This window comes from Ictalurus punctatus, chromosome 5, assembly GCF_001660625.3.
Source record: "Ictalurus punctatus breed USDA103 chromosome 5, Coco_2.0, whole genome shotgun sequence".
NCBI lineage: Eukaryota > Metazoa > Chordata > Actinopteri > Siluriformes > Ictaluridae > Ictalurus > Ictalurus punctatus.
Genome location: NC_030420.2, coordinates 2,712,572 through 2,731,010, shown reverse-complemented (window position 1 = coordinate 2,731,010; position 18,439 = coordinate 2,712,572). Strand labels below are relative to the sequence as shown.

General features: G+C 42.7%; 1 protein-coding gene across 23 annotated transcripts in view; it reads right to left on the bottom strand.

The window, feature by feature from the left end:
- Window positions 1–17,033, bottom strand: part of gpat2 (glycerol-3-phosphate acyltransferase 2, mitochondrial) — a 163,249-nt gene extending 146,216 nt beyond the window's left edge. For 20 of the 23 annotated variants that reach the window (XR_008396397.1, XR_008396392.1, XR_008396388.1 and 17 more), the window contains exons 1-2: window positions 16,923–17,033; window positions 4,672–4,785 (exon numbers count right to left, since the gene is read on the bottom strand). The gene's annotated coding sequence lies outside the window, so the exon portion shown is untranslated. Of the gene's footprint in view, window positions 1–4,671; window positions 4,786–15,306; window positions 15,348–16,922 lie in introns of all 23 variants that reach the window. The other 3 variants (XR_008396398.1, XR_008396394.1, XR_008396389.1) reach the window with 2 other exon arrangements.
- Window positions 17,034–18,439: the final 1,406 nt, after the last annotated feature.

Genomic DNA, 18,439 nt, shown 5'->3' with positions numbered 1-18,439 from the left:
GTCATTTTCTAGTCTTGCTGTTCACTCCAGACCGTGACAGTCCACTCTACGTCCATAGAGCAGCATTCTAAATGTTTACCTATCGCAGTAATTGTGTTATACTCGACGTGCCAGAGCCACACTCCCACGAAACATATTTATAATTTCCAGCTCGTTGCTCTCCCACGACTTCTCTTTTCCTCTCTCTATCTGTACGATATAAAAAGTTGGACCGGGATGCACCAGTGCTCATTATAAAAACTGCAACGTCTCTCTCATCTTTCATATATTTCGACACGCCACGTTTCCCCGGGTATATCACGACTGTCATTAAGGTACAAATATTGAACACTGCACTCGCAGGTGCAGCGAAGCGTCTACGTCTCCTCTCGTTTTCATTCCGTATGAAAACACACCGTCTCGCATTTAGAGCACGCCAGCGTCGAGCCGTCGGTTCAAAGCGGAGCCATGTGACGAATAATGAACGGAGTAAAGGAACGCGGGCCGTGGAACATACACTCACAAATCAATCACTTTATTAGGACCCGCGGTACACCTGCTCATTCGTGCAATTGTCCAATAACATCGTGCAGAGACGGGTCAAAAGGTCAAGAGTTAATCGGTTAAAGTTTGCATCAAAAAAAGACTGACGCTGGTGACTTTGTGGTGGTGGCAGAAGGGCTGGATTGAGTCGTTTAGAAACTGCTGGTCTACAGGGTGTCCCAAAGGTCTCCATACGTAGGGGAAATGTAACACTTTTTAGCAGTATGTCTTCAAAGATCTTTTATACTTGGTTTATATCCAGATAGCCTTTAAGAACACTTTTGACAAAAGAAGAACGTACTGAAATCATTCTCATGGCTGGATCGGGAAGCTGTCGCAAGGTTGGGACGGACTTCAACAGGAAAGAGTAGAAGTGTTGTAGACCAACCGAGAAGAAGTTGGTCCACGGGCATCCGCTGATGAAGGCACAACCGACGTAGTGCTGGCAAACAGTCCCCCCCCAACGTAGGGAGACTTTTGGGACACCCTGTAGAGTTTACACAGAACGGTGTGTAAAACGAAAAACACCCAGACTATTCTGCACTCACGGGAAGGTTACGGTAACTCAAATAACCACTCGTTACAACCGTAGTGAGCAGAAAAGCATCTCCGAATGCACATCAAACCCTGATGCGGATGAGCTACAGCAGCAGAAGACCACATCCTGTTTCACACCCGTCGGACAAGGACGGGAGGCTATCAAGGGCACAGACTCACCCAAACCGGACGGCCAAAGATTGGAAAAAGGTGGCCCGGGTGATGCTTTTCTTCAACTGACTAGAGTCGATGCTCCACTCTCGCCTCAGATTCAGATTCTTGGCTTTCAGGCTTGACCTGAATACTCGGGAGCCTCACCCGGGACCGGTTCTGGGCTCGTTTTAGAGAGAGGACTCATTTACTTTCACGTGTAAGAACTCCTTCCAAACGTCACTTCTGTGCATGCAGGTCCGCAAAACGATTAGGCTCATACAGTGGTTATTTACTTTTTTGCTAGCTTTTTCCTTTGATCCACTCGGGAAATAATAGTGTTTTTGGATGCACGGCATGTCACTGTACAGTAAAACAATCGCGGCGATGGCCGAGTGGTTAAGGCGATGGACTAGAAATTTATTTGGGGTCTCCCAGCGCAAGGAAACAAGGAGCCGATCTTGTATAAGGTGGTCAGAGTGAATGAACGTTTTTCGCAGCTGAGCTAACTACAGTGCTCCAGTCTTATGAACATCTGGTTTTATAGATCACGAAGGCATTCCTTCTCCTCTGCTGAACACAACCCTTTCCCTAACATCACCAGACCTGAAGCAGTAAGTAACCCGAAAAGAACCCCAGACCACCCGCTAAAACGTATTTCCGTTACCTTTTAGCTTGCAAAGTTTTAAACTGCTGGCTACATTACATTATTTACCTTATTTGTTAGCTACGTTACCCTCGTAGCTTCAGCACAGATCAGATATTTCTGGCGAGAGAAAAAGCACATCCATTTCATTTCTCCCCACACTGCGAGATCCCTTATACAATTTTGTAAGCAGTAACTGAAGTAGACACACTTCTTGTTCGTTTTTCAGTCTCTTTCTCTCCATTTCATCTCTTCTCTCTCTCTCTCTCTCTCTCTCTCTGTACTTGTGTTGTCTGATGTGGGTAAAATGTGATTAGACCGAGATACGCCAACACACACTTCACATTTCCATGTGACGCGGATTAAAATCAAGCTGCGTGATTGGAAGAAGAAAAAAAAAAACAAAGAAGAAGAAGAAAAAAAAAACGCTTGTACTTTTGCCAGATGGTAGGAATGTTGTCTATTCAAGAGTATCGATCGGGAAGAGCATACACAACAGATGGCAGCGGGACCGTTTTAAATGTTTGTTGTTTTTTTTCCTGTGCAGTAAGCTTTGATTGTGATGCAACAGACGCTCTGGTTTAAAAGCAGCCCTTTAGTCTCACCGTGTTGCATATTTGAGCATTTTCTCAGCTCGAACAGCAGGGAAACGCTGCCGTGTTCTACGGAGTCCATCACGTGTGAGAAAACAAGGAATATGAGCATAGTTAGTGTTCGTGTGCTGTAACACACAGAAGCTTGTTCGTACTGGGACTGCTGTGCGTACGCTGTACGGCCGCTTTAACACCGGCTCGGGTTCCCATGAAATCCGATAAAAGTGTCAGGTGGAAGGAATGTACTGTCCTGTAGGTGCTTTTTAAATAAAAATTTGCCATCAGCAATTTTTTTTTGGTCACAGTGCAACTTCTGAATTTGGAGGAGGGGGGAACAAAAAAAAAAAAAAAAAAAACGTTTTTTTTTTTTTTTTTTAGAAAGGCTCCAGGTGGTGTCGAGAAAGTTTTACCCCCTGAGCAAATCGGGTTACAAGTTAGGCAGCTGAACAAGAAAAACAAGCACGGTGGACATCTTAGCAAGGTAATATGAGGAGATTTACGAGGGGGGACCCAAAGAATCCCAGAGCTAGTGTTATAAAAGAGCACTCCTCCTTTAACCTGCACTCTCCTTGTGAAGCGATACGCTTTGTCCCAGGCGTTTCTTCCATTCCGGGACATTTCCCGCACTCATCTTTTGTCATCATGTCTACAGCCTCCTGAATTTTTTTCTGGATTTCTTCCACGGTGGCGAATCGTTTCTCCTTCAGGAACAAAAACGAGTCCTTGATTGAAGAATGAAGAAGAAGAAGGAGAAGGAGAAGCAAGCAGCGAGATCTGAATGTGAATACGCCGGATGTGAAGCCATAAACACATTGTTTCTGGTTAAAAACACCTCGATCGATGGACGCAGTGCGTGTACATGCGCTGTCCGGGGTTAAGATCCGGTTCTGGGTGTGCCACATCTCCGAAAACGTCAGTCACCAGAGTAACAACCTTCGTCTGCGTTGCTGACGATGAATCTAATCCGAACAAGAAGAAAGCAAGACTTACCAGATACTACCTAGGACTTGTAAGTGCGTTGTCACGGTTACAGCGTGCACCTCGAGTGAGCAAGAAGTGTGCTCTGGAAGGCAAGTGTGAAAGCAGCTTAAATCGGTCCTAACGCGTGATATATATATCTCGATAAAAAAGTCTCACATGGTGTGTATTGCGAGACCACCCTTGAACCCTAAGACGTTAAATATCCTCGTCATCCTTGTTTTATCTACACGTCTGCACTCGTGAGGATCAGTCAGGCCGAGAACATGTGCGCTCTTCTCCGATCTTCCAGCGTGATCCGAGATTCAGATCAATGTTATCAGTCATACCCTTTAAACAACTTGCGGTCACCAAACCAAAGCCTACAGCACACAAAAGCACAAACAGAAGCTCTAAGAGGTCAGACGTGAAAAGGACAAAGAATGACAGAGCCGTTTTTATTTAAACTGGTATCCCAGTTTAATTAATATCCTGACTGATGCGCTCATCAGCTGCTCCATGATCCTCCTCTTTCTCTTTCCAGAAGGAAACCCCGTGAGAAAACGGCAACATCGCTCAAATACAGTAGTCTCAACTGGAACAGCGAGACGGATATTCATATACATGACAAACGGCACCGCTGCGGTGATTCTGAAACATATAAAAATGTCGCGGTTATTACTCTGGTGTCAGCGAGTGTCGAGAATCGTGGTTTTTTACGAGCGTTCCTCGTGAACCCCATGCACTTACGAGCCTAATTGGTTGTAATAACGTTCCGCACATTAGTTCACCGCCTTCGTCTTTCAAACGCGCTCCTTAATATCTCCGAACGTCTTCCGCAGAGGCTCCGTCGATCTGCTAATGGTCTCCGACCATCCACGTGATGAGGAGCTCTGTTTGAAAAATGGCACCAATAAAAGAGAAGAAGAAAAAAAAAAAAAAAAAACGACGGTGGAAACATTTCACTGAGAAATTAGCAAAGACGGGTGGACGGTCTGGATGTATTCGCTTCGTTAGTCTCGTCTCGTACTACGATTCTCCAATCTGATGGGTAAGATCAGATTGATGTTGACTGATGTTCCAGAACAGCAGCTGTGACGGTTTCGAGTATTTCAAACCACTGATTAATAGCAACAGCTCCGTTTCAGGGACTTGTATAGCGTTCATAATGCTATACACTCTCCATGAGCGTCTAAGACTAATAATTAACGGATTAAAAGAATGACAAGAAAAAGAAAAAGAAAAGCGTGCGGGCTCGTTGATTACCTGGTGAAGCGTTCTGTCAGGAGAAGTCTCTAGTGCACTTCTTTTCTTTTTCTTCGGCACTTCCCAGGTTTCTTGACGACGTACTGTAGAGTGTTTTTTTTTTGGTCTTATTACCTACAAGAGAGGGGAAAAAAAACAAACAAACAGAGACTGGTGAAGGAAACGAGTGTTTACGGCGTCTAAGTGATAACAGGAACGAACTTGGACGTTCCACAGCGGTAAGCGTAACTGTAAACGGATAAAAAGTATGACGTGTCGTTCATTAATAAATAAAAAAAAATTGTAAAATCAGTGTGGTATGAGTGGAATAAAACGTTTCAGAACGCGCTACTGGAAAATAATCAACGTCGGCGCGGTATCACGTCGGTTATTTTCCGATAACGGCATGCTCCACGCGTGCTTCGTTCCTTACACACGATCCCAGACGATCACGTTTCAGAGCCGTGTCACGGTATTACAGTTTCCCTTCTGTGTTATTATCATCGTTATTATATCGTCTCCTCAGGTCCAATACATCAGATTCGGCTCACTGGGTGGAGTGAAGACATTTTCATCACACCTCTGTTCCTCTTTTCTCACCACCGACGGTTTCTGGGACAGATGCCGGATCCGGCGTGACCCTGAGACCGGGACAAAGCGCTTACTGAAGATAAATGAACGAATAAAGGCGCACGCATTGGGCCTTCAAGCTTAATCGAATTAGAAAAACTAATCCTCGATGTTAGGAATGTTAACGCTGTTTAAAAAGTGCTGCCTGTTACCCCCGCCGATTAGACGTAGCATTAGCGTTGATATTTTTAAGTGCTCTCTGGGTATTATTCTCCATCGCTGCAGACTCTGATCTGCGTGTGGATCGGTACATTGTTGTTATGCAAGCGACCCAGTGATCTCGTGTGCTCAGCGACTAATCTGAGCTCATCTTCAAACTGTCACTTACCGCTGTGTTTATTACACCGCAATGCAAATGCAGGGCTTAGAACAACTTTCGACCGTTAATTAAACTCCCCCGAATTCCCAGCAGATCCGAACGGTGGAAAATCCTTTTCGCCCACAACCTGTGTCCTCGCTCGTCCTGCGGCGGTGGAGGCCATTTCCCTGCAGCTGAACGAATTAAAGAGAAATGCTGCACCGTGATCTATTACACACCTGAGCTAGCAGATGTTTAGGCCAAACTGTGCGACTGTATTCGCTCTCATGAGCAGAAATGCAACACGCTGTACTTTCTTTTTTTAAATAAATAAAATAAAAAGCTAGGCCGATTAGATTTGAAGCGCCGTACCTCGAGGCGAATACACAAACATATTCAAGACCTATTCTCGAATTTAGGGCGGCAACCAACCATTATTTTCATAATCGATTAGTCGGCCGATTATTTTTCCCGATTAATCGAAGTTTATATTATGTAATAGTATTTATGCATTACTTTTTATAAAAGGTGACATTGACAGACAGTAAAGTGAAGAAAGTTATTGTCGGTGACGCTGGGTATCTGCTAAAGCTAACGGCGTCACGTTACGCGAGTATGACGTCGTGCGCCGTCGACTAGGAAGCGGCTTATATTTTATTATTATTATTTGATTTATAAAAAAAATGGCTCGTGTTCCTTTTGAGATGATGTTACCTTTCTAAAACACATACACTAGACGGTGGAGTACACAGTGCATAGTGTAAGTGTACAGGGCGTCATTTGGGACACGACTGTAGTATTTCCTCTCCGACACGCGTTTTCGGAAGAGAAGTACCGTAATGAGTAAGCGTACCCCGTGCCGTGCGGACCGACTAATCCGTAATGAGATTCGTTGACAACGATTTTCATAATCGATTATTATAGATTAGTTGTTGCAGCTCTACTTTAGTTTTTTATTATTATTATTATTATTATTATTATTATTATTATTCCAGAATTACGGTCCAAAATTCATAACCGTTTCTACGCTATTATCGCGATCTCGGATCACGTGACATGCTGTACAGAATATCTGGATAAAAAAAAACTGCCAGAAAGACCCAGCTAGATGGCGTTTTCAGCATAAATGGTTACGAGATGAAGGACTTGTGAGAGCAGTCCTTTCAAATGAATACTGCACAAACTTCTGCGTCTACAAAGTGGGAAGCATTTAAAGTTTTCCTCAGAAGACATAGTAGTAGTTATGCAGGCTCAAGATAAATAAATTTAAAAAAAAGGCACGTGAGGAGAGAGTACAGTTGGAACTCGAAATAAAGACTCTTCAGGGAAAAGTTAATGAGAAAAGTGACCCACAAATGGAACGCGAGTTACTGATTTCGAGGGATGAATATGATAAGCTGTTTGCTTTCAGAGCCGCTTCCAGTCCTATGAGACTAACGCAATCATCCTTATCAAGGAGATAAATCGGGTAAATTATTAGCATGGCGGATTAAACAATTGGAGGTCAAAACATCAATCACAACTGTTATAACCAATGGGAAGGTTGTCGTGGATCCTATAGGAAGTAATGATGCCTTTAGAGTCTACTATAAAGAATTATATGATACAAGAAATGAGGTTAATTTGCAAAATTGAAATAGGTTTGTAGATGAACTACCTATACCTCATTTCCCAGATGAACATAAAGAAGACCTGGGGATGGAAATGAACAAAGAAAGAGAAAGGGCACGCCACTGACAACACAAAGTCAGGAAAAAGGCCAGGACCAGATGGTCTTCCAGTTGATCTGTATAAAAACAAATTGTTAACTCCCACTTTTGGAAATGTTTCTGGAGGCATTTCGGAAAGGCCATACCACAAGACGCAAACCACTCGTCAGCCGTAAGAATCGGAAAGCCAGATTGGAATTTGCAAAGAAATACAGAGACGAGCCACAAAAACTCTGGACCCAAGATTAACCTCTAACAAAGTGATGAAAAGGCAAAAGAAAGCGTCTGCTTGCTCATGATCCAAAGCATACAGGTTCATCAGTCAAGCATGGCGGAGGTAGCGTCATGGCCTGGGCTCGGATGGCTGCTTCTGGAACAGGCTCACTAATCCTTATTCACGATTGATGTAACTCGCGATAGGAACAGCAGAACGAATTCAGAAGTCTACAGAAACTGAATCCGTCTTACAGTTTACAGAGAAATGCACCCAGTCGAACTGGGAGGAACTTCATCATGCGGCAAGACGACGACATAAAAAAAAAAAGCACTGCCAACACAGGGGGAGTGGAAGGTTTTCGACTGGCCAAGTCAATCACCACACCCTGACCAAGTTGAGCAGCATTTCACCTCCTGAAGAAGAGACCGAATGAAGAAACCCCTCCGAAACAAACAACAACTGAAAGAAGCTGCACAAATTAAAATTAAAACTGGACCAGTATGGTGACGCATACAGAATATACGCACACATACGTGAACATCCCTATCAAACACCAACGATCAATAACTTCTTGGAATTTATACTTTATATTACTAGAGGTTATATTAATTTGGGGAGAAAACAGAAGAAAGAAAAAAAACAACAGTAAACGACAGGGCTGGTGAGTCTTGAGTTGTCTTGGATTTCAGTATGCAATGAAACCACAGACAGATTGATATGCTGAGAGCAAACAAAGGGACCCGCAGCATAGCATGATTATGAATGCGTTTTTAAAATTAACAGTCAGCTACTGATTACATTACATCCATCATTAAATCTCCAAATCAAGGATAATGTGAATAGACGCAGCAAAAGGAACTCCATTAGTTCTGCGTTGCTTTTTTGAAATTCTCGCAAAACTGAAGTCAGGACTGTAAACACCCATAACAGTTTATTAGCCAAGTGATATTATAAGCTACACGTGTGCAGAGATACTTATTGGATTCTTGTATTGTTCTTGATAGGCATCACGATAGTGTTCGAAATCAGGTACTGTGACGGTACCTACCGCATCCGATTCAGTACCCACTGCTCGGCCGCCGATTCAGTACGTACTGATCAGTACGAGTGTGTAGCGCGAATACAATCCGGACATGCTACATTCGCCATGTTGGCACGGTCACGTGACCTACAACTTAAACAGAGCCGACACGCTCCCTTCCGCCGTTTTGGATTCGGACAGCTCTTCCGCGCCAGTCCCGTAGCCTTACGGTATAGCGCAGTGTCTGTCGCTTCCATACTGCAGAATCTCGGAGGAGTCAGTAGGTCATCCCGGGAATTTCTCGACTACTGTCTTATGAATACCGTGAATTCGGACATGCGTACCACATTTCGCCTACTGTATCGTAGGGTAGTGCGGATATTCGGATGTAGCCTCCATCAGCGAGTCCTTATACTATCGTCAATTGTCCCAAGCTTAGTGTCTTGTTTTGCCATGTATACACTTCAGATTTACGTTCTTGGTCAGTGTGCGTCCTTGCTTCTTGCATTCTTAGTAGTATCGTGTTTGATACTTTTGTCAATAATTGAAACATCATTGAAAGCCTTTGTGCACTTGTATCCTGGTTTTCCGTACTTCTTCATATTGAGCTATCAATTCCGAGTTTTATTTTGGCACAGAACACAGCGGAATGACTTGCAAGGTGGCAGCATTTCATCTCGACCATCCAGTCAGACGTTCTTAACTGACGGAAACGCTGTAAGCCCTACAGCTGACTCCTGCGGTGAAAAATGTTTGGCGTTCAGTCTTGCAAATCTCTGACTCTCCGTTCCTAGAAAAAACACTCAAAGAGTTAAAAGAACGGTAACTCGATTGAGTGTAACTAGAAATGGCTATCAGCATTTTGTAAGAGTGCGTTCGCTGAAATGTTCGTTCATTCGATCCCTCCGGGATTTCGCGAATGCGGTAATTAAAGCAAAGTCGAGCAAACTCTGCAATATGCGGAGGAGCTCGCAATTTTTTAAAAATCCACCACAGACTTTCCGCAGATTTGGGTCAAGACACGTCATGTGACGTTATCAGGACGCCATTCGGCCAAAGCCCTCTTCGATTCAGGTGCGTCAAATACGAGTACATCTAAAAAGATCTCATTTATGAACAAACATCGCTGCGAAAGTTTCACCAATTCAAGTAGCTTTCCGGGGGGGAAATTTTTTTTTAAAAATCAGCAAGCTGCATCGCAAATTTTGAAAAAAGCCGCAGCAAAATCAAGCATTTTGGGCCGCAATGATCATAAAAAAACTCACGCGGCCTCACAGGGCAGTGTAACACATCCGGTGGAACTCGCTATCCGCCCTCTTCCTCATACATAAGCTCACAGATTGGCTAGTGTCACTGTGATTGACAGAAGAACACGAGTAAGCCCCTCCCACCCAGACAGCACAGCCAGTTCTGCTCTCGACGACAGGACGAACGCTTTTCTGTTGCGCCGCTGTGTGAAAGGTCATCCTCTTGATCCGTTTTTTGGTATACGGGTCTCTTCCCGTTTAAGCAGATACGAGCCTGGTGTTGCATGTCTGAAAATAACTGCCTGGTAGCGTTGGCTACGGGGCGTACAGACTTTACTAGAAGGATTTTATTTGAACGCAGATCTTCCATGGAATGGCTAGTGAGGAGGAGGTCAGAGCTGTGACTCGCTCTCGGTTTCATCGGGAGCTAAAACACACTGCTGTAAAACAGATACTGATTAATGAGTAGTCTCGCTCACGTCGGCGGTTTTGACCCTTGCAACGATTTCACGCTGCAGCATGGGTATATTTTCAGACCTGTATGTTCACATAAAGACAATCAGAGGGAATGCTTATTTATTTGAGAATGCTGATTGAAGGAATCTGATTTAATCACAGGCTGAGGCGTACTCATTAACATAAACTCACAAGAAAGGAAAATAACGGCTTGAAATGAAATGCACTCATAATCCATCCATCCATTTTCTGTACTGCTTACCCTACACAGAGTCACGGGAATCCTGGAGCCTATCCCCCCAGGGAACTGGGGTCTTTGGATTGGGGTACGAAACCGAAGTACCGGGAGGAAACCCCTGAAGCACGGGGCGAGGAGAACATGCAAACTCCATATACGCAGCGTGGAGGCAGGAAGCGAACCCCCAACCCACCCGTCCCCACCTAACTCAATCATAACCTCAATGACCCCCCACCCCATCCTTCCTCCTTCTGTAGCAAATGATGTTTGTATAATTATCTTTCCAGTGCTTTTTATGTAAGTGACATTAATGCCTCAACACACAAACTCATTTCCTTCTTCTCATTTCCCACACACACACTTAACCCAAAGATGACACATTACCCAGCAGACACAAACGGCTTTTGCACATCTAATCCTTCTTAGCCCTGTTTTACACATGTCCCGGGTGGCCTGTATTTTTAGGAAGCATCTTTGAAAATGGTGCTGTTTAGCTAAAAGAAGCTGTTATTAATAAATCCACTACGCGGCCGTGTAAAGCCCTGCCTGCACCTGGAAACGGCAGAGCTGCGTGCTCCGTGTCAGCCTGTGAACCGAATCCCATCTGAATAGTGATTAAGACAATCTTTAAGTGTTGCTCTTGGTTTAAACGTTGCTCTGAATCAGCAGAAACCGTAGCCACGCCTCCTTCACTGGAACTGACGGACACAATAGCCATGACTCAATATCCTACACACTGAGACTCAATCTGTTTGGAATTGTCACATTTACACCCAACACACACGTAGTATCTAATATTTATGTGTGTGTGTGTGTGTGTGTGAGAATTATTTCACACGATTATATGCAATGTTCCCAAGTCGCCTGGAGCTGCCAGTTATCAGGATGCAAAAACACCTCGCTGATGAGAAAGCTCAGAGGAGAATGATTTCATGCGCTAACTTTACTTGAACGGCCACGCTTTACAATCGTGCTAAACGTAAAAGCATCTCGGAACGCACGACCTTGAGGGGGGCGGGGCTACAACAGCAGAAGAACGGGGATCTGAGGTTACATACGGCTCACTTTTCCAACCTGCAGTCCAGGTCCATGTTAACGTCGTGAGTGAATAACGCGGCGTGTCGTATGAACATTCGCCGGCACGTTATGTCTGGATCTTCGTACGTACTCGTCACTGAACTTCAGAAGGAACGTGAGTAGGTTTTCTCCTGACTCGGTTAAGAACCAACTCCCGTCACGATAATCATGTTATGACTAATCGAACGATGTGCACATGACCTTGATCGTTTCTGCCGACCTCACTAGGTAGAACGACGGTAAGTCACGCTGCGTATACGCTCTTTCCATAACACACTAAAACACACTCTTTGAAAGCGTGTACTTGCATTATTATGCGATCATAATATCAGTGGCATAATATGGTCTTAAAATGACAATATCGCTAATCGCAATTATTTCTGGGACGATATATCGTCCAACACAAGTAGTAGTTATGGCGACAGGCCTTCCTCACACTGAAGAAAGGAAGTAGACATATTCTGAAGATTTTATTTGTCATGAAAATTTTCTGGTTTGGCATCATCATCATCATCATCATCATCACCCTGCACCGCTACGGTATAATGTTAATTTTAGCGTTCCTCATCACTGTATAATCATATCTCCACCGTGTAAAACCCATATACATGATTAAAACCCATTCCCACGCACACCATACACACAGCAGGGGAAACTCGCCTCCGAATACAACGCTGTAATGAAACGATGTAATCTGATACGCATGTACTGCTGTTATCGTTAAAGTTTACAGCCCTGGACGTGTCACTAAACGGTCACGTTATCTGAGAAAACGCAGACGCGCACGGCACCGCTGACGGCTAATTACTCCGATTATGCGTTATTTTAGTATTTCAGTGTACTTACTTGAGATTTCTGGCCTTGTTTTGCAGCAGAGTTTATGAGGAATAATACATCATGGTTTTAGCCCGTTCGTTCAGGCTCGCTTGTAAATAAATATTATCGCAGGGCCTGAGATAAACACGGTCGGGCTTTTTTTTTTTTTTTTTTTTCTCCAAGACGGTATTGGAGAATTATGATGGCAACCTGTTCAACAATACACATTTAAATAAAGACGATGCTGTAAATCACTTACTGTGAACTCCGCGCACGGATTTACACGTCGAATTCAATCGTGTCATATTAATAAATACAAAAAGATCCGAAGCAAATCCATAAATTAAGACGAATAAGCCGAGCCAGTGCATTAGGACAAAAGTAATAGCGGCCTTTAATATGAGGAAGTGTGTGTGTGTGTGAGCTGAGCTGTATCACTGGAACATTCGTCAAACACTGTGTTCGGGTGGCGCTCTTTCACCGTTTAGTTGTCGTTTTATCCTCGTCGGCCTTTCTATGAGCTTTACCTTTTATGGAGAGTTGTAGGTGGGGCTAAAAGTGAATCACCGGTGCCATGACCGTACTTGGTCGTTTACGAGTGACCGGGATTTAACAAACGTATTCACGGGAACACCGAGACAATCTGTTTATGAAACGTTTCTCTTTTAGTTTGGACGTTTCGACACAAAACTAACCTCAGCGCTCAGACAAAAATATTTTAGCTTTCGGTTTTAAAACAAGGCTGCGTGTGGTCAAAAATGGTATGTGTTCATATCACCATGGTGTCCACAGAGAGGTAAATGCATGCCCGTACGTACATGTGTATACACACGCACACACACTTCCACTCTTTCGCTCATGTGGCTTAATAGACCTTTCAATTAAGTTCACAAACCGCAGCATAATCACAGATACTCATACATAATGGCAGAGTGTACACTCTCTCTCTCTCTCACACACACACACACACACACACACACACATATATATATATATATATGCATGTAGAGACATTTCAATTAATTTCACACACCACTTCCAAGTACATAAATCTAACACGCACACAGAACACTGCTGTATCCAGATGCCTCCCGTCAACGGCTTCACTCGATTTATCATAAGTTAATTAACATCTGACCTCTGCAATAAGCTGTTCACAACAGTCTGCAATTAATAGATTTAATTTAGTCATATGGCCGCTGCATCGGAATCAATCAGCGCCGAGTAGTTAACGACGTCGCTGTGTAAATGAGCTCTAATGACCGACGGAAGGATTAAGTTCAACAGCAGCGTGAACACACCAATGTCAAACTGATAACATAACGAGACCCAGCAGGCTCGCGGTCTGTCGCGCGCGCTCCCTCTCACACAAACACAAACACACACACATTCACGGTGCATCTTCTTTAATCCTAATTAATAATCACAAACCGTGTGTCATTGTCGAACATCCCGCCCCTGAGAACACATACGGTACTTTCTTATATACTCGTTTATCCTACAGCGCCGCTGAACTCTCAAATCAGACTGATCGGGAAACCTTCTCGCTGTACACGTGTTCGACGCGCGTGGGTCGACGAGGGCTTTGGCGGAACGGAATTTTAAAAAGCTGAAAGCTCCTGCGAATATCGGCGAGTTTGCTGGATTTTGAGTTCATCTCTGCGACCGCGAAATCCTGCAAGGACCGTATAGTAACAGCTCGTTCACGTTAACTTGTACGGCAGGCGCTTCGCGTAGAAACACAGGTGTGCACGTGTCTGTAATACACGTCGATGACGCGACTAAAACAGGAAATACTCCACGCGTCTTGATTCCCTTCGTGTTTACTCCGAGTGTGACTTTAATCGGATTAAGGTCCTCGATAATCTCTGTTTACATGCTGGTTTCTTAATCAGACTATCGTCTTAATCGGGTTCGTATCGGATTATCGTCGTCCGTGTAAGCGTACCGACTGACGTTTTCTGTAAGATGTTAATTTAGCATTTATAGGAAGAGAGAGTCTCCGGTGTCGGACCTTGGAGCGAACATGTTTCGCAGAACTTCCGCAACAATTGTAGGCAAACTGCTGTGGTATAACAGGAATAAAAACACTCTGGATGAAATAATCAGCTCCGCGCTGTGCTGTGCTGTGCTGTGCTGGGCTGTACGAGTTTCGAGTGACGCGTCCTCGTTAACGAGCTCTCAAACATCCCAACGATTCTTACCTGCATATATATATATATATATTTTTTTTTTTTAGTGTGGCAAGAGAGTTCTCCAAAGGAAACAAAAACGCTGACAGGATTGCACAGACATTTTGTTTGTGGAGCTTGTGGAGAAAGCTCAACAGGAAATGGTAATGGAGATGGAAATGCTCCGGCTATTATTCTTTTTTTTTCTTTTTTTTCCACATGGCCAAATCTTACCAATTAAGATGCTGAAAATGAAATTAAACAAGACTTCATACAAACAACAAATACAAATGCAAATACGCGTTTCGCTACGGGATCGTAATGAGGTCTCTGATTATGCGCCGTCATAGCGGAAATGCAATCGCAAATACTGCTGAGAATTTGGATTTCCTAATTAACATTTCAAGTTAAATAAAGCTCGGAAAGTGATGGTTAGCCAGATTGAAATCTGATTGCTGTATTACACCGAAAATGCAAATCAGCTCCTCAAATTTGCCACATAAAAAATTTTAATAAAAATTTTAAAAAATAAATAAATAAATAAACCACACACACACACACACAGCTGGGGGGTTAATGGACCACATGTTACGGTGTATTGCTAATCAAATGCAGCTCGGAAACAGCGAGGCATTTCCGCTAAAACCTGTAAGTGCTCCGAGTAATCTGATTTGCGTTAAACAAGAAGCAGACGGGGGTTTAATCAGTAACATGATTTTAACGTTTAGAAGAAAAGCGCAACTGAGCGTTATGTGAAGAGAAAAATCTCTACATACACTGTGCTTCTTCCTCGCTACTGCTCCATAAAGGGATAAACCTACAACACAGACAGTGTAGAAATGCATCAATACATTACGGAAACGGAAACGGAGTTTTCAATACACGGATAATCGAGTTCGTACCAGTGCGAGCACCTGTTCGACAAGTCCTGCGAAAACGTCTGTGTTCTCGGTCCACGTGAAGGATCCGAGTCACACCTGGAACTGATTCGCTTGTTTCGTGGACGTTTCACGACGTTAAACGTAACGATATAAAAGTATCAATTCGATGATTGATAGACAATTTAATAAGCGAATACATGCTGTAGTATAAAAGGAATGAAACACTTCAGGGCAGGCCGCTACAGGAAAATAATCAACTTCAGAGTGATAACAGTAATTCTGCGTAATCACATCACTTTTTTATTTTTTTTTTTAATAACAACACGCCCCCGAGTATTTTATTCCTTTTAGAACCACAGCAAATTTCCAGCAGTCCTTTTTAATCCGTCCAAAATTTTCTCGATTTTGCAACTTGCGGAGTTTGTCTGGGTTTTTGTGAGGTTTGTTGGTAAACGAGACCTTTTAGCTGTACGACGTACGTGAATCCCTGGCCGAATGAGCATTGTGATGACGTCACATGACGCGTCTCGGACCAAATGTGGTCATTTTGAAAAATTGCACGCGCCTGGAGGGACCGGTGAGTTCCTGTTATAAAACTTACAATATTATAAAGACATTCCCTCACCATCCTCTCTTCCCCCACACCCCGTCTTTCTTAAAATTAATACGTAAAAATACGCACAGAGAATTACAGCAAAGCACAAACTCCACTGTCCTGAAGACTTTCCGATGTCGGAGCGCCGTCGGTTATAAAGCGCTGACACTGGAGACTCCTTCCATAAATGTTAAATTGACAATTAATAATACACATTTCTTTGTTCAATAACAACACGCTTTGTAATCTGTTTATTATTAGGCTTAGATTATGTGTATTAGATGTTACTATATAAAAAAAAAGATCATTTATTAGCATGAGCGCATGATAGACACTAGCACTAATAGCGCATAGTAATTTAATCCACAAAATGGCGGCGCTACAAAATGGCGGCGCTCACGTGATCACCCAATAATACTGCTTTATACTTAACCCGATTCTCTTTGAGCATTCCTTTATTGCTTCTACAAATAGTAAAATATTAATATTTCCACATTATAAAGACCTTAACACTATAACGGAACGAATGCAACGGCTTTTAAAACGCCGAAAAGTGTCATTTTAGTGAACAAAAGCTGTCTGGAAAAGTTTGTAAAGTTAGCTAGGTGCTAATAGAGACCGTTACCTGAAAGAGCTAGGCGGGAAATGTTAACATAAAAAAAAAAAATCAATAACATTGTTTCTAGTGAGTGGATAAATAGCGACTAATTTTATTTTATTTTTATTTCAAAAGTCAGCCATAAAACAAAAGTGCTCAACCTTCTTGGCTAATCTAGCAACCTAGCCAAGCAGGTGTTATAGCAGACACGTTAGCTAACTGTTTGGTTATAATATAATACAAGAATTATCTAGCAAAACTTTGATATTTTACCAATTTAAGTTCTAAAATCATTAGAGAAAAGTTGATATACCTTACCTCAGCAGTGTGGATGTTATCTCTTATTCCGACTCGGCTAAAAGTGGGGAATTAAGTCGTCCAGCACCTGACATTCAGTCGAGAGCTTCGTTTGTGGAAAGCCATAGGGAGCAAAACTCCACTAGACATTTGTTTTAAAAGTACCAAATGGCACAGATGATTAAAAAGGAGAGAATTGTGTTGTTGTTGTTGTTGTTGTTGTTGTTGTTGTTGTTGTTTCCCTGGGAATTATTACACGTCCTTTTGTGGTTTGTTAGCTTATATAAGGAATAAACACTTGCATATGTGCTGTTATAGGAAAACAATCAAATACAGTCGTTTGTTTTCCAATAACAGCACATCCTGAAGAGGATTTATTTCTCTTAAACAACAATTTGCCGAATATTACAATGTTTTATTAATTTAAGAACAACACACTGTACTATTTATGTGTTTATAGTTATGTTAATGTTGTCCCTGATGGGGGGGAAAACCACTAGAAACCCTCATAGAATTTTAATGGTTATAACAGTAATTGTACTGGTTTTAACAGAAGCTGTAATGGTCCCTGTGGGTCTCTACTGGTAATTTCGTACATTCTATAGGCGGCATATTATGTCTAGTGGATACCATTAAGGACCTACGTCCTTAATATGTCCTATTACGTAATGTAAACCATTTGGTAATGGTTTTAATGTTTAGCTGATGGTTTGTAATGGTATTTGTAGTGGAAATTATTAGAATTTCTGCGATGGTTTCTATTGGGGGGTTTTTCAGCTGGGGTGGAACACAGGGTGTTTTTCCCCACTTTCTTGACGTTATCCAGCGTCCGACTTTCCTCGGCAGTGGGAAGTCGAAACTTGGAATGATATCATTTTCCACCTCTGTGCATTGAAGCTACAAAGTAGTGGGGAAAAACACAAATGCCTCCATGTTTGTCTGTATGTTGATGGATCTAAAGCAAATACTTATACAGCATAACTCATTTAAAATAAGAAGTGCTACTTTGTTTACTGTTGATGTAGCCATGTTGATTAAATGCCATTTGCTGAATCTTGGGGTTGAGGACGCCCTGCTAAAAATAATAATAATAATAATAATAATAATTTTAAAAAAAACAAACAATAGAAACCATCATAGAAATTCTAATGTTTTCCCATTTCAAATACCATTACAAACCATCAGATAACCATTAAAACCATTAACATTAGCATTATTGGTCCATAATAGTATCCACTAGACGTAACATGCCACCAATACAAGGCAACAAATTTCCAGCAGAGAACCACGGGGAGTTTCATTACCCCCCCCCCCCCCCACCCCCCACCCCCCCAGATCGCAAGTTGCAAGATTTATACGATTGCAGCGTTAATACACAGCTTCTCAAAAGCTTGTCAAAGCCTTCTGTCCTGAAAACTTAACGTTACAGCTTTACATCTGATCGTCACGAAGCACCAAAGCACCGACACTGGAGATCCTTCCATAAATGCAAAATGAAATGTTTCCACCCAGAAAGCTTCACCATGTCAACGGTTAAC